The sequence below is a fragment of the Bos grunniens genome, chromosome 2 (genome assembly GCF_055505025.1).
Source record: "Bos grunniens cultivar Pamir isolate PY7600 chromosome 2, Bosgru_T2T1.0, whole genome shotgun sequence".
Taxonomy (NCBI): Eukaryota; Metazoa; Chordata; class Mammalia; order Artiodactyla; family Bovidae; genus Bos; species Bos grunniens.
The window spans coordinates 89,779,028-89,804,244 of record NC_141166.1 but is presented as its reverse complement, the minus strand read 5'-3'; the positions used below and the strand labels follow the sequence as shown (position 1 = coordinate 89,804,244).

The 25,217-nt window shown below is 42.6% G+C and overlaps 1 protein-coding gene across 6 annotated transcripts in view; it reads right to left on the bottom strand.

Annotated features, from left to right (window-relative positions):
- LYPD6B (LY6/PLAUR domain containing 6B) overlaps nucleotides 1-25,217 on the bottom strand; it is a 236,945-nt gene that overhangs the window by 68,505 nt on the left and 143,223 nt on the right. Inside the window, exon 1 of one of the 6 annotated variants that reach the window (XM_086352694.1) lies at nucleotides 2,350-2,368. The exons of the other annotated variants lie outside the window; for them this stretch is intronic. The gene's annotated coding sequence lies outside the window, so the exon portion shown is untranslated. Of the gene's footprint in view, nucleotides 1-2,349; nucleotides 2,369-25,217 lie in introns of those variants that run through there. 6 annotated transcript variants of the gene reach the window in all.

Below are 25,217 nucleotides of genomic sequence, written 5' to 3'. Positions count from 1 at the left end.
GTAGGATTATGAGGGCTTCCCTGGTGGCTCAGTGGTAAAGAATCCACCTGCCAATGCAGGGTCTGATCCCGGGGTTGGGAAGATCCCATAAGCCACAGAGCAACTAAGCCCATGCACCACAACTATTGAGCCTGTGCTCTAAAGCCCGAGAGCCCCAGCGCCTGAGCCCATGCGCTACAACTCAGAAGACCGCGCACCCTCGAGCCTGTGCTCTGCAACATTGGAAGCCGCCACAATGAGAAGCCCACACACTGCAGCTAGAGAGTAGTCTCCGCTTGCTGCAACTAGAGAAAAGCCCTCGGCGCAATGAAGACCCAGCACAAAAATAAGTACATCACTTTTTAATTAAAAAATATTAAATTAAAAAAGATAGGACTATGAGAGCAAAGGCATAAGAAAATACTTATGTTAAACTTAAAATTCAAAACTTAAATATGGAATAACTATGGAATAAACATGGACAAACTATTTACAAGAGGAAAAGCCACAGCAGGACACACTAATGTGTTTGTGACTCCAGAGTTGGGATTTTTTTAAAACTGGGTGATTTTTACTCTTCATTCCTTCTGCTGTCCCCTAGAGCCTGAATATTCTTGAACGATCTTGACCTATTTATATATATTTGAATGTTTTGGCTGCCTCAATGCAAAAGACACAAAATGTCAATGGTAGGGGCAAAGGGCCAGTGAGCAGGGACAAGTGTGAAAACCTGGAAGAGTACTGGCCACGACACCTGCCTGTGGGTCAAAGCTGCAGCGAGGTTGGACCACCTTCTGTGCTATTTGGAGGGTTACTTCTTGTTCTGCCCCTTTGGGACTTAGCGGTCTAACTTTGGGCTACTTATCTAATCTCTTTGAATCTCAATTTCCTCAACTGTAAAAAGTGAATGTTAATAGGACCTTCCTCATAGTAATCAGCATTCTATGCAGATGGAGAGAATGCAAATAAAATGCTTAATCTAGGCCTGGTAGAAAGTAGGAGCCAACCAATATTAGCTGTTGTGATGGTGGAGATAGAGATAGTTCACATTAGAGTTATTATTTTTATTGCCATTATTATCATTATTATTACGATTATCGTGACTATCATTACCGTGTTCCTAACATTGTGTTGAACCTGTAACTATAAAGGAATTACATTGCCTAGCTTTGGGAGATAACCCAATGCTCTCTGTATGTCTCATTGGTGGACATCACTTCTCTGATCTTCATATTATTCAGGTTAATAGCAGACTCTTAAGTTCAAGTAATAGCTTGCACACCACCCAGTATGCCCTAGGGAGAAAAGTGATGATGTTATGTAGATTCCTACTTGTTTTCTTGAACCTAATTAGGGTAGTACAATGTCGTCCTTTTAAAAAGGCAAGGAGTAAACCATCTTAGTAAATATTCTACAGAATAATGCTTTGTACTTGAAACATGTAATTATCATTAACAAACATGAGCACTAATGATTCAATCTGCTCTTTGTAGACAAGAAACAGGAAGGGTAAATATGGCCTTGGCCCCATCAGTTCACAATCTCAGACAATTTCCTTTGGAGGCTGCCTCCCTCATTCATCAGATGCAAGGTGGGAGGTCTGGTTACAAGGCAAAGGGCCTCTGGGCTGGGAACTGAAAGCCCAGTCAGGCAGATGACTACTCAGTAGACCAGGCAGGCTCAGGTCCCTGAGGCCTCAAGAAGATATTCCTTGGCCTTGGTAGCCTGGACCTTGGAAAATCAGATGTTAGATTCAGTTTTTTTCACCAGGAAAATGGAGACAGACCTATCAATCAATACTGGTTGACTTGTGTATTAAACACCACACCTAAAACCAAAAGGGCCAAATGAATGAGGTAAAGAGCAATCATCAGCAAAACATGTAACTTGAAACATGCTCACATGGATGCTGCCACCTCTTCTTGGCTGGGGACACACCCTTATCCTGTTTTGGATCAGGAAGTATCTTCTAATCCTGAACATATAAATGTCCTATAATTACAAATACTCAGAATAGCAAGTAGTTACTATCGCTACTTGTTTTCTTGAACCTAATTAGGGTAGTGCAATGTTGTCCTTTTAAAAAGGCAAGGAGTAAACCATCTTATTGCTCCTACCCCTCCTCCTTCCCCCAAAAGACACATATATCCCCACCCCCATCTCTGGGACAGTTATTCTAGAAGTTTCTCTCAACTGATCAAATTAGTACATCATATGGGAAGCAGAGAAGTCTCACCACTAACCATTCCCTAGGCATCAGCCCTCCTCCCTTGGGCTCATCAGAAACATAATTAAGGCAAAACCAGGCTTCTGAATCTCAGGACAACAGTGAGAAGCAAAGGGTTAGGATGGAACAGGCAAACTGCAAACCTGGCAAACTGCTGAGGAGATGGTCAAAGACAGAGTCCCAAGATGTTCCGGCGTCCACAAGGATGCTGACCTAGCCCAGCACTTCCAAACAAGAAGCCGACCATTGTCCGTAATCACCTAATTCTTAGCTGAAGACAGCAAGGGAGGTTGTCAGCTCCTCTCTCCAAAAGTGAAGAGTTTTGTGACCAAATAAAGTAATCAGCCTCTCAAAGATAAAGAGATAAGGGGAGAGCCACCCTCAAGGATGAGTTATACTCCTGAACAACTGTATTTTCTAACAGAAGGCAGGTCCCCGGATATTTGAAGACTTTCCAGAATTGAAGAGCAACAATATAATCAACTGAACAATATTTAACACATGAAAGCCCTGGAATCAAGTCAGGTGGAGGCTGTTAAGGTTACAGAGAGGATGAGCTAAGGTTTTATTCACACACACCTGGACCCTGGCTAATTGGAAATGGTAATAATTGGTGAAATCATACACTTCATCAAATCCCTCCACAAAAATGGCTGTTTACCAAGGAGCTGGCAGAACTCTGTGTAACACCGACATGTATCAGGGTATGTTGGCAGGTCAGAGCATTCACACATCCACATACAATGAAGACTCTATGCCATTTAACCAACACTGCCTTGGAAGAAAGCCCTGATAATTGATGAAATAATGACATGAGACTTGAACCTAGATGAGGAGATGGGAGAGTCAGAATATTTTTTTCTGCATGAACTGAAGCACTGTAAAAGACAAATAACAATCATGCCACATTTTAAGGATATTATATTATATATTTATATTCCTATCTGTGAAGATTAATTTTATGAGTTTAACCAACTTGGCTGGGTTATGACGCCAAATAGCAGGCTCCATATCACTGTGAAGTTATTTTTTAGATATGATTAACATTTAAACAAGGGAGACCAGCTAAGATGGCTGAGTAGAAAAACACTGAACTCACCATCTCCTGTGAGCACACCAAAATCACCACTATTTGCAGAGAAACCGTCAATGAAAAAAAAAAAATCAGAACCTATCAGAAAAGTTCTTCTAAACTAAGGAAACAAAGAAGGAATCATAAGTAGATGGGTGAGGAGGGGTAAACTCACAATAGAGTCAATTCTGTGTCTCCAGGTGTGTGATTCACAAGTTGGAGAATAATTACAATTGGAGAAGGCCTTCCAAAAGAGTGAGAGGCCTGAGCCCCACACTGGACTCCCCAGCCTAGGGTCTGGCACCAGGAACATGAGCCCCCAGAGCGTTTAGTGTTGAAGGCCAGCAGAGCATAATTCAGGAAAGCCCCAGAGGACTGGAGGAAATAGAAACATCACTCTTAAAGGCATACACAGAATCTCACATATTTCAGGACCCAGGGCAAAAGCAGTAATTTGATAGGAGCTTGGGGTCAGACCTATCTGCTGGCGTTAGAGAGTCTTCCAGAGGGGCAGGAGGCAACTGGAGCTCACCAGAGGGACACAGACACTTTGGCAGCCATTCCTGGGAGTCTCTTCTACCACATGACACTGGCACTGGTGGACACTTCTGGAATCTTCTCTATAGCTTATTGTTACCAGCACCCAGCCCTCCCTGACCCAATAGCCTACAGGCACTAGTGCTGGGACACCTCCCGCCAAGTAACTAACTGGGTGGGGCTGCCGTAAGACTCCCTGAGCCTGCAGCTGCCTCTGTATATGGCTCTGACCACCAGGGGGCCCAGGACCCAGCTCCACCCCCTAGATAAGGCAAGCATCACTCTCAGAATCCATTGGGCCCTGGCCCCACACTCTAGGAAGCTGGCTTTAGCCTCTGGACCAGCCTCGTCCACCAAACGCAAGGAAACACAATCCCACAACCAGCAGACTCAGCCTGCCCACCAGTAAGCCAGACCCTGACCTGGGCCCAGATGGGCTACAGCCCTGTCCACGAGCTGTAGGAAACTCTGGACCCTGGACCCGTGTCAAGAACTGCATTCTCCTGCCTCCCAGCAATCTGACACCAGCTGTGGAATCCCTGGCTCTGCAACCAGATTCCAGGATCTGGCTCTACCTCCCAGTAGTCCAGCACTAACCCCAGAACCAGCTCCATCCAACGATAGGCAGGCAAGAGTCTTCTGTATCCTTTTTGCCCACCAGTAAGCAAGCACTAGCCCCAGGACACTCCCCAGTTCCACAGTCGTCATCTTCATGACCCAGTTCAGCAAATTGGAAGCCAACAGCCTCTGTACAAGGCAGAGCCTGGCAAGTTTCTGGCCCAGGGGCCAACCAAGCCTACAAGAGTTCCAGAAAAACATCTGCTTCATTGACTACACCAAAGCCTTTGACTGTGTGGATCACAACAAACTGTGGAGAATTCTTCAAGAGATAGGAACACCTGACCACCTAACCTGCCTCCTGAGAAATCTGTATGCAGGTCAAGAAGAAGAGTTAGAATTGGACACGGAACCACAGACTGATTCCAAATTGGGAAAGGAGGACATCAAGGCTGTATATAGTCACTCTGCTTATTTAACTTACATGCAGAGTACATCATGAGAAATGCCCGGCTGGATGAAGCACAAGCTGGAAACAAGATTGCCAGGAGAAATATCAATAACCTCAGATACGCAGATGACACCACCCTTACGGCAGAAAGTGAAGAAGAACTGAAGAGCTTCTTGATGAAAGTGAAAGCAGACAGTGAAAAAGCTGGCTTAAAACTCAACATTCAAAAAACTAAGATCATCCGATGTGAAGAAATGACTCACTGGAAAAGACCCTGATGCTTGGAAAGATTGAAGACAGGAGGAGAAGGGAATGACAAAGGATGATATGGTTGGATGGCATCACTGACTCGATGAACATGAGTTTGAGCAAGCTCCAGGAGCTGGTGATGGACAGGGAAGCCTGGCATGCTGCAGTCCATGGGATCGCAAAGAGTTGGACACGACTGAGTGACTGAACTGAAACTGAAGCCTCCCATACTGCCCACACAGCCCACTGCAATGGAAGAACCCACACTGTCCTTGTCAGGAAAACTCCTAGAGCTTATAGCTTGGGTGACAAGAGCAGAGAGTGCTTCTGGGATGACTAGTACATCGCCTACAAACGGCCACTTCTTCAAGGTTGGAAAACAAAAGAGATACATAAAAATACAAACAGCAACCCGGGTCTCCCGCATCGCAGGCAGACGCTTTACCGTCTGAGCCACCAGGGAAGCCCAAGGCAAACTCAGGTGACAGAATAACATGCTCCAGGTGATGAGGGAACAAGATAAATCCCCAGAAGAAGAGCTAAGTGAACTGGAGACAGGCAAATAACCCAAGCATGAGTTCAGGGTAGTGATTACAAGGAGATCAAAGAACTCAGGAGAGAAATAGATGCACACAGCGAGAAGTTAGAAATTTTAAACAAAGTGAAATACAAAGAACTGCCAAGAAGAGATAAAGAGCACAATACATGAAAAGAAAAATATACTAAAAGGAATCAACAATAGGCTAAATGATACAGAAGAGTGGATCAGAGAGCTGGAAGACAGAGTAGTGGAAATCTCTGAGGCCTAAAAGAAAAGAAAAAAGAATGACATGAAATGAGGACTGTTTAAGAGACTACTGGGACAACATCAAGCACACTAATATTTGCATTCTAGGGGTCCCAGAAAGAGAAGAGAGAGCAAAGGGGCTCTGAACATATTTGAAGACATAATAGCTGAAAACTTCCCTAACCTGGGAAAGGAAACAGTCACCCAAGCCTAGGAAGCACAGAGATTCCCATACAGGATTAACCCAAAGAGGAACACATCAAGGCACGTTGTAATTAAAATGGCAAAAACTAAAGAAAAAAAAGAGAATATTAAAAGCAATAAGAGAAGAGCAACAAATAACATACAAAGGAACACCCATAAGGCTTTCAGCTGACTTCTCAGCAGAAACTCTATAGGTCAGAAGGAACTAGCATGATTTATTAAAGTAATGAAAAGGAAAACCTACAACTAAGAATACTCTACCCAGAAAAATCAGTTCTAAGAGGAGATTTTATAGTAAGTTTACCCGAGGGAACAAAAATCTCAAATAAACAACTTAACCTTATACCTAAAGCAACTACACAAAGAAGAACAAACAAAACCCAAAGTTAGTATTAATAAAAGAAATCATTAACAGCAGAGCAAAAATAGAGACTAAAACAAAATAGAAGGGATCAATGAAAGTAAAACCTAGCTCTTTGAAAAGATAAACAAAATTGATAAACCTTTAGCAAGATTCATCAAGAAAAACAAAGTACCCAAATCAATAAAATCAGAAATGAAAGAGAAGTTACAACTGATACTACAGAAATACAAAGAATCATCATAGACTATCATGAACAACAGTATGCCAATAAAATGGACAGCCTAGAAAAATGGACAAATTCTTAGAAAGGTACAGTCTCCCAAGACTGAACCAGGAAGAAATTAAAAAAAAAAAAAAAAAGAACAGTTGAGTTACCATTAGTGAAACTGAATTAGTAATTTTAAAATTCGCAACAAACAAAAATCCAGGATTAGATGGTTTCACAGATGAATCCTAACAGACATTTAGAGAAGCGTTAATGCCCAACCTTCTGAAGCTATTTCAAAAAATTGTAGAGGAAGGAACACTCCCAAACTCGTTTTGTGAGACCATCATCACCCTGATACCAAACCAGACAAAGATAACCACAAAAAAGGAAAACTACAGGCCAATATTACTGAGAAACACAGATGCAAAAAATCCTCAACAAAATACTAGCAAACCGAATTCAAGAATATATTAAAAGGATTATATACCATGATCAAATGGGATTTATTCCAGGGAGGCAAGGATTTTTCAATATCTGTAAATCAACATGATACACATTAACAAACTGAAGAATAAAAACTAGGTGATCATCCCAAAAGATGGAGAAAAATCTTCTGACAAAATTTAGCATCCATTTATGAATGTTTAAAAAAAATTCTCCAGGAAGAGGGCATAGAGAGAACCTACCATAACTTAATAAAGGCCATACTGGACAAACTCACAGCTAACATCATAAGAACAGTGAAAAGCTAGAAAGAATCCCAAAATCAGGAACAACAAGGATGCCCATTCCAGCTACATTTATTCAACACAGTATTGGAAGTCCTAGCCACAGCAGTCAGACAAAAAGAAATAAAAAGTATCCAAATTGGAAAGGAAAAAGTAAAACTGTCACTGTAGGTGAAATGGTACTATATATAGAAAATCCTAAAGATGCCACCAGAAAACTACTAGAGCTCATTGAAGAATTCAGTAAAGTTGCAGGACACAAAATTAATATACAGAAATCTGTTGCATTTCTACACAGTTAAACAAAAGATTCAAAAGAGAAATTAAGGGAACAATTCTATTTACCATTACATCACAAAAAAAAAAATACCTAGGAATAAACCTGCCTAAGGACAAAATGATCTGCACTCCAAAAACTGTATGACATTGATAAAAGAAACTGAAGGTCACGTGAATACATGGAAAGATATACCATTTTTTGGATTGAAAGAAGAGTATTAAAACGACCATATTACCCATGGCAATGTATAGATTCAGTGCAATCCCTGTCAAAATACCAATGACATTTTTCACAGAATGAGAACAATAATTTTAAATCTGTATGGAAACAGAAAAGACCCAAACAGCCAAAACAATCTTGGGAAAGGAGAACAGACATGGAGGAATCAAGCTCCCTGACTTTCGCCCACACTATAAAGACACATCATCAAAACAGTATGGTATTAACACAAAAACACACATAGATCAATAAAATAGAAAATGTAGCCCAGAAATAAATCCATGTATTAGAGGTCACTTAATCTACAATGAAGAAGGCAAGAATATAAAATTGAGAAAAGATAGTCTCTTCAAGAAGTGGTGCTAAGGACTAGACAGTATTCTTTAACACCACATATAAAAACAAACTCAAACTGGATCAAATACCTAAATGTAAGGCCAGGAACTATAAAATTCTTTTTTTTTATTATTATTATATATTTTTTTTTTCTTTTTTAACTTTACAATATTGTATTGGTTCTGCCATATATCAACATGAATCCGCCACAGGTATACACGTGTTCCCCATCCTGAACCCCCCTCCCTCCTCCCTCCCCGTACCATCCCTCTGGGTTGTCCCAGTGCACCACCCCCAAGCATCCAGTATCGTGCATTGAACCTGGACTGGCGACTCGTTTCATATATGATATTATACAGGTTTCAATGCCATTCTCCCAAATCATCCCACCCTCTCCCTCTCCCACAGAGTCCAAAAGACTGTTCTATACATCAGTGTCTCTTCTGCTGTCTCGTATACAGGGTTATTGTTACCATCTTTCTAAATTCCATATATATGTGTTAGTATACTGTATTGGTGTTTTTCTTTCTGGCTTACTTCACTCTGTATAATAGGATCCAATTTCATCCACCTCATTAGAACTGATTCAAATGTATTCTTTTTAATGGCAGAGAAAGCCTTTGACAAAATTCAACATCCATTTATGATAAAAACTCTCCAGAAAGCAGGAATAGAAGGAACATACCTCAACATAATAAAAGCTATATATGACAAACCCACAGCAAACATTATCCTCAATGGTGAAAAATTGAAAGCATTTCCTCTAAAGTCAGGAACAAAACAAGGGTGCCCACTTTCACCATTACTATTCAACATAGTTTTGGAAGTTTTGGCCACAGCAATCAGAGCAGAAAAAGATATAAAAGGAATCCAAATTGGAAAAGAAGTAAAACTCTCACTGTTTGCAGATGACATGACCCTCTACATAGAAAATCCTAAAGACTCCACCAGAAAATTACTAGAACTAATCAGTGTTTTTTGGATTTGTCTCTCAAAGCAAAGGAAATAAAAGCAAAGATAAACAGATGCTGCTGCTGCTTCTGCTGCTAAGTCACTTCCGACTCTGTGCGACCCCGTAGATGGCAGGCCACCAGGCTCCGCTGTCCCTGGGATTCTCTAGGCAAGAACACTGGAGTGGGTTGCCATTTCTTTCTCCAATGCAGGAAAGTGAAAAGTGAAAGTGAAGTCACTCAATCGTATCTGACTCTTAGCGACCCCATGGACTGTAGCCCACCAGGCTCCTCCGTCCATGGGACTTTCCAGGCCAAGAGTACTGGAGTGGGGTGCCATTGCCTTCTCTGAGATAAACAGATGGGACCTAATTAAACTTAAAATCTTTTACACAGCAAAGGAAACCATCGACAAAATGAAAAGACAACCTACAGAATGGGAGAAAATATTTGCAAATGATATGACTGGTAAAGGGTTAATACCCAAAACATATGAACAGCTCATATAACTCAACATCAAAAAACTAACAACCTGATTAAAAAGTAGGCAGAGAAACTGAATAGACACTCTCCCAAAGAGGATATGCAGATGGACAACGGACACTTGAAACGATGCTCAACATCAGTAAGCACTGGGGGAAATGCAAATCAGAACCACAATGAGCTATCACCCCATGCCTGTCAGAGGACTCATCAAAAAGTACACAAATAAAAAATGTTGGTGAGGACATGGAAAAAAGGCAATCCTCCTATACTGTTTGTAGGAATGTAAATTGGTGCAGCCACTGTGCAAAAACAGTATACAGGTTAATTCAAAAACTTAAAATAAAACTACCATATGATCCATCAATTACACTCTTGGGTATATAGACAAACAACAAAAAAAAACCCATTAATTTGAAAAGATACTTGTTTCTCAATGTTCATTGCAGCACTATTTACAATAGCCAGGACATGGAGGCAACCTGTGCCCACTGACAGATGGACAGATGAATGGATAAAGAAGACGTGGTATATATATACAATGGAATATTACTCAGCCATAAAAAATAATGGATTTGGGTGAGTTGTAGTGAGATGGATGAACCCAGAGCCTGTTATACAGAGTGGGATAAGTCAGAAAGAGAAAAACAAATAATGTATATTAACAGACATATATATGGGATCTAGAAAATATACTACTGATGAACCTATTTGAAGGAATGGAGACACAAATACAGAGAACAGACTTCTGGACACAATGGGGGAAGGAAAGGGTGGGACAAATTGAAAAAGCAGCATTGACATATATACACTATCATGCGTAAAATAGCTCGTGGGAAGCTGCTACATAACACAGGGAGCCCACTCTGGCCCTCTGTGATGACCTAGGAGGGTGGGATGGAAGGGGAGAGGGAAGCTCAAGAAGGAGGGGATATATATATAATGGTGGCTGATTTGCATTGTTGTATGGCACAAACCAACACAACATTGTAAAGCAATTATCTTCCAACTAAAAAAAAAAAAAAAAAGAAACTAAAATAAAACTACCATTATGATCTACCAGTTCCAAAAAAACAAACTCCCCACTCCAATGTTCACTGCAGAATTATTTACAATTGCCAGGATGTGGAATCAACCTAAGTGTTCATCAACAAATGAATAGATAAAGAAGCTATGAAATATAGATATATGTGCGTGTATATATATACACATACCACACAACATACACACGCACACAATGGAACACTGTGCTGTGCTCAGTCGCTTCAGTCGTGTCCGACTCTGCAACCTATGACTGTAGACCGCCAGGCTCCTCTGTCGGAAATCTCTAGGCAAGAATACTGGGGTGGGTTGCCGTGCCCTCCTCCATGGGATCTTCCCAACCCAGGAATCAAACTCATGTCTCTGGTGTCTCCTGCATTGCAGGCAGGTTCTTTACCCATTGAGCCATCTGGGAATCCCAATGGAACACTAAATAGCCATAAAAAAGAACAAAAATTTGCCATTTCCAACATGGATGATTTGATATTATACTAAATGAAATAAGTCAGACAGTGAAAGACAAATACTGTATTATATCACTTATAAGTGGAATCTAAAACAAACTAGTGAACAGAACAAAAAGAAAGATAGAGAGAGTAGGGAGAGGGAAGTAGAAGGAGGCAATATAGGGGTAGGGAATTAAGAGGTATAAACTATTAATATTATGTATAAAATAAGCTACAAGGATATTTTGTACCACACAGGGAATATAGCCAATATTTTATAACTATAAATGGAGTATAATCTTTAAAAACTGTGACTCACAATATTGTACACCTGTAAAACATGTAATATTATACAAAGACTATATTTTAATCAAAATGAAGTCAGTGGACTTTTAGTAAAGCAGATTACCTTCCATAATGTGGGAGGTGAAGGTGTTAGTCCCTCAGTTGTTTCCAACTCTTTGTGACCCCATGAATTGTATCCCGCCAGGCTCCTCTCTGTCCATGGGATTTCCCAGGCAAGAATACTGGAATGGGTTGCCATTCCCTTCTCCAGGGGATCTTCCTGACCCAGGGATTGATCTTGGGTCTCCTGCATTGCAGGAAGATTCTTTACTGTCCGAGCCACCAGGGAAGCCCAGTGTGGGAGGGCCTTATTCAATCAGTTGAGGCCCTAAGAGAAAAGCCGTAGGTGCCCCAAGGAAGAAGGAATTCGGCCTCTAGACAGTTTGTGGACTCAAGACTGTGACATCAGTTCTTTCCTGCATCTTCAGTCTGTTAGCCTGCCTGAGATTTTGGACTTGCCAGTCTCCACAGTCATGTAAGTCAATTCCTTAAAAATTAATATGTCTCTCTCTTTCCTTCTCTACACACACAAACACCCTCCTACTGGTCCTGGTTCTCTGGAGAACCCCAACACACCATCTAATGTCAAAATAGGATGGAATGACATAAAATATGTTCACTATGTCAAGAAGACAACATTAAAAAAAAAAAGGCTAGAAGAGCAGGAGGAAAAGGCAGTCCACAGACATATTTTTATAAAGTACTAAACTATTATTTGGTGTGGTTCATATATTAGGTTCCGAGCATCCTAGTAGCCTCGGTAAAGAAGAAAACAGACATAAAATAGACATTGACTGTAAAAGACAATGCAATGTACATACTTCCAGAGCTTAGTTTTTCTTATCACTGAGGAATTTCTCCCAAAGTAGTTAATCTTCCCTTCCTTGGGTAAATTGTGATAAAGTATCCTTTATCATCCAACACTGGGAAATTGGGGAGGGGAAGTAATCAGTTAATAGTGCCTCTAGGTATAGACAGTAGGGGGTCTCCTGAAGTGCTTCCTGTTGCTCCTTCAATGTGAGAGAGGAGGCCAAAGCACAATTCATGCTGAAGTGATTGAACAAAGTCAAAAAAGGAGGCCAAGGAGCCATCTCATCATCTGTCCTGAGATAAGGAGGAAAATTACAATTACTGGAGGAGTTCAGTTCAGTTCAGTTCAGTTCAGTTGCTCAGTCGTGTCTGACTCTTTGTGACCCCATGAACTACAGCATGCCAGGCTTCCATGTCCATCACCAACTCCCAGAGCCTACTCAAACTCATGTCCATCACGTTGGTGATGCCATCCAACCATCTTATCCTCTGTCGTCCCCTTCTCCTCCCACCTTCAATCCTTCCCAGCATAAGGGTCTTTTCAAATGAGTCAGTTCTTTGCCTCAGGTGGCCAAAGTACTGGAGTTTCAGCTTCAGTCCTTCCAATGAATATTCAGGACTGATCTCCTTTAGGATGGACTGGTTGGATCTCCTTGCAGTCCAAGGGACTCTCAAGAGTCTTCTCCAACACCACAGTTCAAAAGCATCAATTCTTCAGCGCTCAGCTTTCTTTATAGTCCAACTCTCACATCCATACGTGACTACTCCATCCATGGAATAAAGGTTGTCTCTATTGCTGATTAAGGGCAGAACCACAGAAAAACTGCTCTCGGGTTTATAAACTCAGGTAATACATGTATAAGAAATAGCAAGTTAAACTTTTTTATATTTTTGCATTTTTAGAAGCTCTTCCTGCAATGGAATCAATTTTTAAAAACTTTTTTTATGGTAATGTATACATAAAATTTACTGTTTTAAGTATAATTTAGTGGCATTAAATCATTTGCAGTTGTGTGACCATCACCACTATCCATCTCCAGAACTTTTTCATCAGCCCAAATGGAATCTCCATACTGATTAAACAGAAAGTCCCCATTATACCCTTGACCCCAGCTCATGGTAACCACTATGCTACTTACGCCCTTGACCCCAGCCCATGGTAACCATCATTCTACTTCCTGTCTCCATGAATATGCCTATTTGAGGTACCTCATAAAAGTAGAATCATACCATGTTTGTCCTTTTGTGTCTGTATTTATCATAATGCTTTCAAGGTTCATCATGTTCCCTTATGGCTGAATATTATTATTATGACTATATACTATTTTATATAACTAATTCAACAAATAATGATCAAATGCCTGGCAGGCTAGGGTTTGGAAGAGTCGGACACAATTGAACAACTAAACCACCAACACCACCACCAATGATCGAATATAATGTACAAAGTCTCGACTTTTTAAATATTAACTCTATTCTAAGAACAGTGTTTAAGAGGCAGAACAGCTATTCTGCAAGGAGCCAATTAATTGTACAAATCCTAGCTTCAGAGTCAGTAGCAGCAGAGAGAAAACAAAAGTCTGTTAAATAGTTTTCCTTCCCTGAGAGTTAAATAAATCCCCCACTATAATCTTAATTAACATTCTTCATGTTGAAAGCTGACCTGAGATGAAAACAGCCTCACTCTGTGGCCAGTGTACACGGCGACTCTCCATATCATGGTGCCTAAAGCTTATAACGTGTCATTCTTGACCCTTGCCCCACTGATAATGAGCTATCAAAACAGCTGACATGAAGAAGTCGGAGAAACTGCAGGACCGCGAGGCTCTGCTTTCTTTCTCTCTGCAGATGAAATACTCTGACAAAGTCAACTATAAAAGCACATCCTTCCCCTCACCTGCCTGCTATCCATCAGAAGCTTTTCATTTCTAGGGCACATAAATAAGATAACCAATCTCTGCGTGGAGACATGGGTCCTAAGAAGAACACAGTTCCGCAGCAAGACATCTTAGTATTGAAAGAAGAAGTGAGAAGCTGCGCTCCACTCTGGCTTCCACCTTCAGAGTGCACAAAGGAGCATGACGGGATGCCACTGTACACCTGAGTTCACAGCAGTGGCTCGGTGAGAGTCATCAAAAGGTGTCTGCAGGAAGCTGATGAAAAACAACCATTTTCGCACTCTGGCAAGGGAACTGCCAGCAAAATCAAGAGCCGCTTTGATGCAGGCTACCTTGTACAGCACAAACGTCTCAGCTGGGAGGATCTGCTGTCATCCCAGACCATTACCACTTGGCTGAGTTTAAGCTCATCCGCTACTTCTGCGTTCACTTAGCTAGGAACATGTCATTTACACAAAAGCTGTTTGAGAAAATTACAGAGAATCCAGCCTTGAGCTCCTCCTGTATGTTTTTTTAACACTGACTTTGAGAACAAGAGGTTTTTTTTTTTTTAAAAAGATAAAAACAAAATAAATGCCAGAAAGATTGTTCTTTTTAGTAAGTAGGTAAAGAATCCATTGTCTCTAGAACAAGAGACATTTCCATAGGTTGTAGAAGCCAGTCCCCAACAGGCTGAAATGAAGATTTTAATAGCATAGATCTCAAATTTGTCTAATCAGCAGACTCCTGAATAAGAATATACTCAGCTCTCCATCCCAAGTAATTACTCAACCCCTCTTCTTAGGGTATCAGTAATACACACTCTGGAAAAGGATAAGAGGCATAAACTGAGTACTAAGATTTTACCTGTGATACTCATTCCATACATCTAAGTAAGGTGAAGTTCATTCAAGCCTTTCTGATATGCATACACACACCCTCAAAAAAAAATGTCCCATGGCCTGAAAACCTTCTCAAAGGTAAGAAACCCCAACAAGACAACTAGGGTTCACCAGTAGTTACAAAATTAAACTTACACTTAGTAGAATGCCAATTTGCTTCTGTTCTGGGCTGAATTGTGTCCCTCTCCCTCCAAAACTCACTGGTTTAAGTCCTAACCCCCAGAACCCGAGAATGTGACTATATTTGAAGATAATGTCTTAAAAGAAGTGATGAACTTCAAATGAGGCCACTGGAGTGGGCCCTATTCCAATATGACCTGGGTTCTGACAAGAGTAAATCTGGATACAAAACACAGACAAGGACAGGAGGGAGGCCACGTGAAGACGCAGGGAGAAGACAGCCATGTGCAAGCCAGGGAGAGAGGCCTCAGAAGAAACCAACCCTGCCAATATCTTGATCTCAGACTTCCAGCCTCCAAAACCGTGAGGAAATAAATGCCTGCTGTTAAAATCACCAAACCTGCATGACTTGTTACGGCAGGCCTAGGTAACTAATCCCTTGTCTTTGTCTTTCTCCTCAGAATGCCAGGATTCCCAGGCAGGAGTCTGTAGAAGTCACAGGGACACTGTCCCCCACCCCATCCATGTCCTTACCCCAAATGGGTAATCTCTAAATCCAAAGAGAGTGACAAACAGGAACATCTCTCAAATAAACTGAAGACCCCTACACCCCTAAAGAGGGAGCCACTGCCTGCTCCAAAGCCTCTGACTTCCATTTCACAGGAATTTCCTCCGCTTCTCCCAAATGCTCTGTGCTAACTAGAAGTTCCCTGCAAACAGCATCCTTGGGATACTCTTCCCAGAAACTGAGTCCTCCTTTCTCTTGCCTCAATCCCTGCAGCTGGCTCAGATGCTTTGGGCAACCTCAGTTCCCTATTCTTCCTAAAGAGAAAAGGCAGAGTTGGGGGCCTAAGCACCTCGTACATTATGGAAGCAAGTCCAGAGCCAGAGATCATCAGAGACAAAAGGACTGGCAGTTGCCTTAACACTCAATTCACACTAATTATTTTTTCCTTCACTGGAAAAGTTCATCCAGGAGAGTTAACTGATGGGCTTTGTTAGTGCTGGGAGCCACGAACACTGGTCTGATTTCCATACTCTCCATGTTTGGCCAATTGCCCAGTGTTAGATCTGGCTCCAGGAGCTATGACTTGAAGGGGCCTGTGCTAGACTCAGAGGGAATCCTAACCAGATGGACTGCTGGAGGTAAGTCACAAGTGACAGCAGGAGCACAAGGCTTCACCTAGCCAGTCCTAGGCTCCTCAGTCTTGCTCAGCCCACCTCCCTAAAGTTAACACAAGCTAGGCACAGCTTTGCAGGGAAGTATCCAGCAATGACTGCGAAATCTATTATTAAAAGAAGGGCCCTGGAGCACTCCTGGGGTCAGCAGATAAAACCCCGGGGTCCCCTCTAGGCTGTAGGTATGGGCTGGGGCACACTTCAGGGCAGGGGCTGCTAACACTGGCCTGAGAATCCCAGCCTCGGAGGAGCAAGGCAAGCGGACTGATGCAATTAGCCAGGCAAACGGGAACTTGTCAAACCATTTAGATAAGACAGTACTTTAATTTATTCCGATCCCAATCCTAGAGGGTGATTGTGCTTCCCACCCCTGCTGATTCTGCCAGCTGCATTGCATTTTCCAAAGAGGGAGTCACTGCCTGCCCAAGCACTGAGGTAAGGGGGAAAAAGAGGAATGATCTCTCGGCCTACAAATGCCAGTGCTCTGCTATGTAAGCAGCACACACCTTGACTCAAGCCAAGGGGTAATCTGACCTTAATGGGATCCAGGGACACATCCTACTGAGTGACTTTGTCACAGAACCTGAAACTGAGTGATGAATTCTGAAGAAGAAAAAAAAAAAAAAAAATCAAGTATCCAACTAATAAATAAACTGAGGTTCCTTATCCAGTTCAACCTTCCTTATGCCTCTTACCAATAAATTATATATTAGCTTGCCAATGGTTTTGTTTCAATTATTGAATTGTGAGCATCTCAAGTGTCCACATGGAATCTAATTCTAATCTCTCTGCATCATTGACTCAATGGACATGAGTTTGAGCAAATTCTGGGAGATGGTGAAGGACAGGGAAGCCTGGCATGCTGCAGTCCATGGGGTCACAAAAAGTCAGACATAACTGAATGACTGAACAAGAGATACTGTTGGACATAAGACAGAAACATGATAAAGGGTCAGTTACTGATTGCTTTTTGTTTTTGAGGGCTTCCCTTGTGGCTCAGCTGGTAAAGAATCTGCCTGCAATGCAGGAGACCTGGTTTCAATCCCTGGGTTGGGAAGATCCCCTGGAGAAGGGAAAGGCTATCCACTCCAGTATTCTGGCCTAGAGAATTCCATGGACTGTATAGTCCATGGGGTCGAAAAGAGTCGGACACGACTGAGTGGCTTTCACTTTCAAGTCCGACTCTTTGCAACCCCATGGGTTGCAGCCTACCAGGCTCCTCTGTCCATGGGATTCTCCAGGCAAGAATACTGGAGTGGGTAGCCATCTCCTTCTCCAGGGGATCTTCCCGACCCTGGGAACGAACCTGGGTCTCCTACATTGCAGGCAGAGTCTTTACCTTCTGAGCCGCTAGGGAAACCCACCTGCCTCACTTACTCAACAACGCAAGCCTCTCCTCATTCTTGCCGTCTATGCCACCAGCCAGGTAACGTCAGCAACAGCATGATCACAATGAATGTCCATCTTTTCAGGAGATCAAACAAAACAGCAAGGTTACAGACAGAGCTTTAAAGTCAGCAAATTCCTGTCCTCTGTTTTAAAATCTGAACATAACTATATTAGTTTCCTAAATTGTTATAACAAATTACCACATATTTAGTGGCTTAAAAAAAAACAGCAAACAGATATTTATTCTCTCAGCATTCTGAAGACCAGAAGACCAAAATTAAGAAGTCAGCAAGGCTGATGCCTTCCGAAGGCTCTGAGAGAGAATGTGTTCCATGCCAACCTCTTCCTGGTTTCTGGTGGCTACTGACAACCTTTAGCATTCCTTGGCTTGTAATTGCACAGCTCTAATCTCTGTGCCTATCTTCACATTCATAGCAGCACTATCTACAATAGCCAACACAGAAAAACAACCCAAGTGCCCACCAAGAGGCAACTGTCTTCAGAAGATATGGTGTGCATATGCACACATATACATACAATGGAATATAACTCAGCCATAAAAATAAATATTGCCATTTGTAACAACATGGAGGGACCTGAAGAATATTACACTTAGTGAAGACAGAGAAACACAAATACCATGTGTGGGATCTAAAAATAATACAAGTTAATCTATACGCAAAAGAGAAACAGACTGACAGACATAAAAAACAAATTTATGGTTACCAAAGGGGAGAGGGAGGGAAATTAGGAGCACAGGCTTAACAGATACAAATTACTATACATAAAATAGATAAGCGATAAAGACGTGCTGTAGAGCACAAGGAACTATAGTCAATATTGTATAATAATTGATAATGGAATATAATCTGAAAAAATAAATGAATCATTTTGCTGTACCCCTTAAACACAATATTGCGAGTCATCTGTATTTCAACTTTTTTAATAGCAGACTATAATATACAATTTCTGTCCTTTTCCCAATTCCCCGCTAAAAAGATTGTTGGTCAAAACGGTTGAATTTTTCTTTACTAAAGAACTAGAAGGAGCTAACTACAGAAGAGAGATTTTGGAAAATAGAAGGCAACTAATTTAGCTTATGATATTCTTTGCTCTACCAATAACCTACCAAGTAGGATACCAACAGGAAACAAACTAATTTGTTCTGCAGAATCCCTGGAGGGTTCAGCATCTGAAGACTAGGCAGCAAGAGGGCAAGTGTGGCTCTCAGGTCAAAAAAAGCTTGTTTAAAAGCAGTCAGGCCAACTCAGACCTCCAGAGCCTCTCCCCAGCTCTGTACAACAAGACATCCAACCCTAAAAAAATAGGGCTTCACCCTTTGGAAAAAATCAAGAAGAGGATTCTCTGGCTTCAAAGGGATCAGGCACAGTGGAGCAGTGGGATGAAGTAGAATACTGACAAGAGGTGGATTATCAGTAATCCACATACTCAAACGCCCATCCCTGCAACAGCAGCATCCAGCTACAGAACCACAGACCTTCTCTCTCCCCCGTCCCCCTTTATACCCCAACTCACTGCTCCCTCTCTTGGGAGATTGAGCAATTCTCTGGAAAAACTAAGTGCTGCAAAGAAACACCCATATATATTCACCATCCATCACCTACAGGAAAATCCCACCCACTTACAGCCAGGATCACCAGACCTCTGAGGAAAGTCTCCATGTGAGAAAGTGGAACCAACTAAACAGATAAACAGATACTCAGGGACAACAAAAAAGACAAAGATGTCATGGCAACCTAGAGGCTACAGTGGCCCAGAATGGCCTTTAATTTGGTCAGTACTGTTTCTTTGAAAACAATCACATAGAAATCCACACTTCCAATTTGTCTTTAAAGAAATTAAAAGCTGCGGTAATTCCAGACTCATGGAACCCAACATGTGCAGAGCCAAGAACAAAGAGCAAGAAACAGGTAAACCAAGCCTATGAGAGCCTGGGCGCTCCTTTGAAGAGAGATTCTGAGCTATTACTGGATTTGCAAAAGGGTCCGTGACCCCAAAAGAAGTTAAGAGCCTTGAATCAGCCCCACTTCCTCCCAGCATTTTATGATCCTCTAAGAGTTCTGCCCTCTGCTTCTCCCACATCTGTAGTTTGGCCAAGACATGCATTTCACTCCTTTAATCTCTTTTCAGTCACTCCCTCCAACCCTTAATCACTTTTATGACTCTTTCTAAATTCCTCCAATTTGTTCAAATCCACTCATGAAGTCCTGCACTTCTTTTCCCACAGTTCAGAATTACCAATCAAGAGTGTGCCTAAGAGCTTTTACAAGGGATATCCAAGATTTGACATGTTAAATCAGCTTCTCACAGGCAGCTGCCCAGTTTAGAAAGGAAAAATGCCAAGCATTCCAGAGTCCGCGAGGACTTGGAGTTTTTGTATCTAGATATTCCCCTATTATTTCTCCTGCATTAAAATTACATAGATAAATGGGTCCAGAGAGGTCTGTTCTTGCAGCACTCTTGAAATATTCTGAAAAAAAAGAATCAAAACTACTCACAGCTCAGAACACAAGACAACCACCATCTCTGACTTGAAAAATACACACACACACACACACACACACACGCTCAGATGAATAAATTTGTAATCAGCCAAAACTGCTCTAACCAATCCCAAGGCTTCTTGCAGTCACATCAGACAATCTGCTCTGACTGGAGGTAATCACAATACATAAATTTCTGCCAAATGAGAATACATTTAAATTCCTCTCAAAGCTTTTCAAGATACCAAAAGCCTGCCCTTCAGAGATACTTTCTCCCAGGTTAACGAGTTGGATTATTTTGTTTATCACAAGCCAAAAGTAACTTGGTAGTCGGACGGATAAAAGTTCTTTCTCAAATAGCTTCACTGTGGGGTTTCTGCTTTGTTTGTGCTTTGTTTGAAGTGTGCAGAGTTATGGGCCATATAACCATCTGCAAAGTGCCTGGAAGCAGTGCAGATATTGCTCCAAGAGAATGTGAGTCAATCCCCGGGGCAAACACTGAGGACTGGGATTGTGTGTCCTCCTATGAGGAGTCCTGGCCCAGGACTGTGTGGGCCAGCCCTCTGACTGACCTGCCCCAGCACTGCCACTGTGGGATGTCCCCCAGGAGGAGGTCTGTATGCTAGGTTCAGTTCTGGAACTTTCCATGCAGGCACCTTGAGATTCATGCCCCACGTGAGAGTGTTGCTAGAAAGCCTAAAAAGAGAATAGTCTAAAAAAATCTCCAGGAGATATAGAGAATGGGCTTGTGGGGGAAGGAGAGGGTGGGATGAACTGAGAAAGTAGCATTGACATATACATACTGCCATGTGTAAACAGATAGCTGGCAGGAAGCTGCTGTGTAACAGGGAGCTCAGCCTGGTGCTCTGCGATGACCTAGAGGGGTGGGATGGGGGTGGATGGGAGGAAGGCTCAACACGGAGGGGATACACACACACACACACACACATATGTGCATATGTATATGATTATGACTGATTAGCATTGTTGTACCATGGAAACCAACTCAACACTGTCATTTTCCTCCAATTAAAAAATGAATTTAAAAAATAATAAAAAGAAAAAGCTCTGCGACATTTAAAAATGTTCCTGGGGCCAGCAAGCAAGTGTGAGGGCCTTTTTGAGGTGCCATTTCCTACTCCAGGAGAATCTTCCCGACCCAGGGATTGAACTCACGTTACTCACATTTCTTGTGTCTCCTTGCATCAGCAGGCAGATTCTTTACCGCCAGCACCACCTGGGAAGCTGGGCTCACAGCTACCAGCCCCAAAGTCTCTACCGCCTTTAGCCTGGTGCTGCAGAGATTTTCCTGGGGTTGCCTGTCCTTCAGATATCCCTGGGGTTGTTAATATTTGGTGTTTGCTGGGAAGGGCTCCAACAGCCCCAGTTCTGGCATGGAAGTCTGAAGCCCGCCCCCGACACCTACCTCCCGTCCCACGTGTTCTCACTGCTCTAGTCACCTTGGCCTGGTTTCTGACACTCACGTGTGCCAGGCTCCAGCCTACCACAGAGCCTTTGGACATGGTGTCTATCCTCCAACCAAAAGAGCTTTCCCTTCTCTTGCTCTTGCCCTTAACTCCCACCAGTCCTTTCTATTTCAGGTCATGAGCCACTTGGCCTGGAAAGCCTTATCTAGAATATTACTCAGCCATAAAAAGGAACAAAACTGGGTCATTTGTAGTGACGTGTGGGAACCTAGAATCTGTCCTATAGACTGAAGTCAGTCAGAAAGAGAAAAATGAATATCCTATATTAATGCACACATACAGAGTCTAGAGAAAGGGTATGTGTGTGTGTCCGACTCAATCTTATCTGACTCTGTGACCCCATGGACTATAGCTTGCCAGGCTTCTCTATCCATGGGATTTCCCAGGCAAGAATACTGGAGTGGGTTGCCATTCCCTTTTCCAGGGGGATCTTCAAAACCCAGGGATTGAACTTGGGTTTCCCTCATTGCAGGCAGATTCTTTACAGTGTGAGCCACCAGGGAAGTCTGGGAAAGGGTACAGATGAACACATTTGCAGGGCAGGAATAGAAATGTAGATAATGGACATGTGGACATGGAGGGGAAGGTGAGAGTAGGACAAATCGGGAGAGTAGCACTGACTATATATACACCACTATGTGTGAAACAGAGAGCTAGAGGAAACTGCTGTTATAACACAGGGAGCTCAACCCAGTGTTCGGTGATGACCTAGAGGGGTGGGAGGGAGGTCCAAGAGCGAGGGGATATATGTATACACATAGCTGATTCACATTGCTGTACAGCAGAAACTAACAACATTGTAAGCAATTATACTCCAATAAAAAATTAAAAGGACGTCTTATCTGACCTCTCTCACTGTGTTTAAATCCATCTAACAAAGGCTCTCAGAGCTGTCTCCCAGGAGCACTTAACACAGCCGCAATTTCACATTTGCCAGTGCGATGATGTGCATACTCTCTGTCTCCCACACTGGATTAATCCTTGTGAGAGAAGAGACCAGATCTGGTTTTGTTCACTCATCATATCACCCTTGGCACAGAACAGAAGCTGAGTAAGTATCAGACGGGTGCAGAGAAGAGAGGGTGATACACAACCTCGGGGGGACTACTCTCCTCTCCCTCTTCCCTCCATTGCCACCTCTGATCAGCTGTGTCCTCTGCCAAGATGGTCCTACCCCAACCCTACATCTGCTGTTTCTTCAGAGATCTGCCTCCTACTGATAGAAACAAACCTGCACTTTCCGACACCTTGACACACTTCTCTAAATTGCTTCTTCTTCTAATGGTCTTTCCTGCTTATGCCTGGTTGGCCCTCTGCTTCTGGATAGACCAGACTCCAGCCCTGAGGTGCATGTGATCCAGCTCCCCGAGCTGTCCCTGCAGGCTGGTGGGGAGCACCCTGAAGTGAGGAGAATTAGCTTTACTGACATGACAAGGAGACACAAGTGAAGCTGGCACCTAAACCTCCTTCCTCTCTCCGAGGGGCTGCTGCAAGGTGTGGCCCCTTCTTGCAGTCCTCCCAGAGAAGTGTCGAGCCAAGAGTAAGTGGCTGAGGGACAGATATGGCACCTCACAGCTGCTGAAAGGGGTCAGCCAGCAGTAAAGCAGTCTCCTCTTTGCCCCCATCACCCAGGGCTCGCATCTTCCCAACAAATTGTTGGCCTCTTAGTCCTTCTCTCAGACCCTGTTCTCTCAAACATTCAGGCTGATATCCTCTGATATTCCCAGTGTCCCTGAAGCAACCCTTCCTGCAGCCCTAGCACAGAATACCTTGAGAGAAGCCTCTCACTGAACATCTTCTGAGTGCACAGACCCTGGGTATCTGGGCCTGGACCAGTAAGTTCAGTTCAGTTACTTAGTCGTGTCCGATTCTTTGTGACCCCGTGAACCACACCATGCCAGGCCTCCCTGTCCATCACCAACTCCCGGAGTCCACCCAAACCCATGTCCATTGAGTCGGTGATGCCATCCAACCATCTTATCCTCTGTCGTCCCCTTCTCTTCCTGCCCTCAATCTTTCCCACCATCAGGGCCTTTTCAAATGAGTCAGCTCTTCGCATCAGGTGGCCAAAGTATTGGAGTTTCAGCTTCAGCATCAGTCCTTCCAATGAATATTCAGGAAACGCATAACCCCTCTACTTAACCCTGCACTAGTCAGAACCCACCATCAACAGTCCCAATTTTAAAGACATCCACTTTAAAACTGTGCTTCCAAAATTTCTGAATGATGGAGCCTGTGGAGCATGTGATGAAAGCCGTGTGTCTTTCTCCCAGAAAAATGCACACATGTATCCATTTAGGGGGTCCTCAGAACCCCTGAACCCCCATCTACAGGGAACACAGCCAACAGATAATGAAAAGTTCAGCAACCAAAGTCACGTTTTATAAGGAGCAGATGAAAGAAGGACTAAATCTTAAAAGAAAAAAATCAAGGAAGGACAACTTGGCAGTTGGTATCTGAAGACCCAGCAAGCGCAATCTGACGTTTGTTCCCCTAGTCTCTCCTCTTCTGGGGGTGACTTCTCTGGTCTCCCCAGTCATAGTTAGCTGTCCCTCCTCTGTTTCTGTAGCCCCTCGTGTATGCTGCAATTCTAACCATAAAATATTAAGTCTTTATCCAAAGGGGCTAGACAGGGACTCCACTTAGGCTAGAAACATTAAAAAAAAAAAAAAAGCAGGGCTGGAAAGTCCCTTGCTCATCCCTGCTTCCTCTTTGCTTTGTAAAAATCACTGTCAGCTCATGGGTCATACAAAAGCAGGTGACAGGCTGGCTTTGGCCACAGGCCCCTGCACTAACCACCAATGAGTCAGCCCATCCCCACTCCCCACCGCCACCACACTATAAGCTCCTCAGAGGCAAAAGTCACCCTGGGGTCCACGTTCTAACGTAGTGAAGGAAGTTTAATACATACAGGTTGAATGAAAGGATCCTACTCGTCTTTCAAGACTGAGCTTAGATGACACCTTCACGAAGACTTGCCAATTCATTTCTTGCTAGTTTTCAGGTTGGTTTTTCACTTTCTAATGTAAAATATAAGATAACCACTCACTCAGCTTTCCATAAGCTAGGCTTTTCAAAAGTCATATCAAAAGTGGGGATGACTCCAAGAAATCTGTTAAATATTCTTGTGCAGCTGTTCACATCTCAGTATTTAATTAGTTATGATTGCAATTTAAAAAAAACAATTAAACTCTGTCAGTGTTATTTACTGCATCTCATGATGAGTCTGTCTTTATGCTCCCCAAATGAGACACAATTGAATGGAGATATCTTTGTTGAGAAACTGCTGAGACTGAAACAAGTCTTTGCCACTCACAGATAATTTTCTTGGCCATTCTTTGGAGTAAAGGTGGAGTGATTTGAGAAAAACATCATTTTGCAATTTCAGAAGGCAAATTTCAAAAATCATCAAATGGATAGCTAAAACTTGACAGACCTGTGGTTTTCACTGATGTTCTAAACATAGGAAGACCAAGAACAGACAT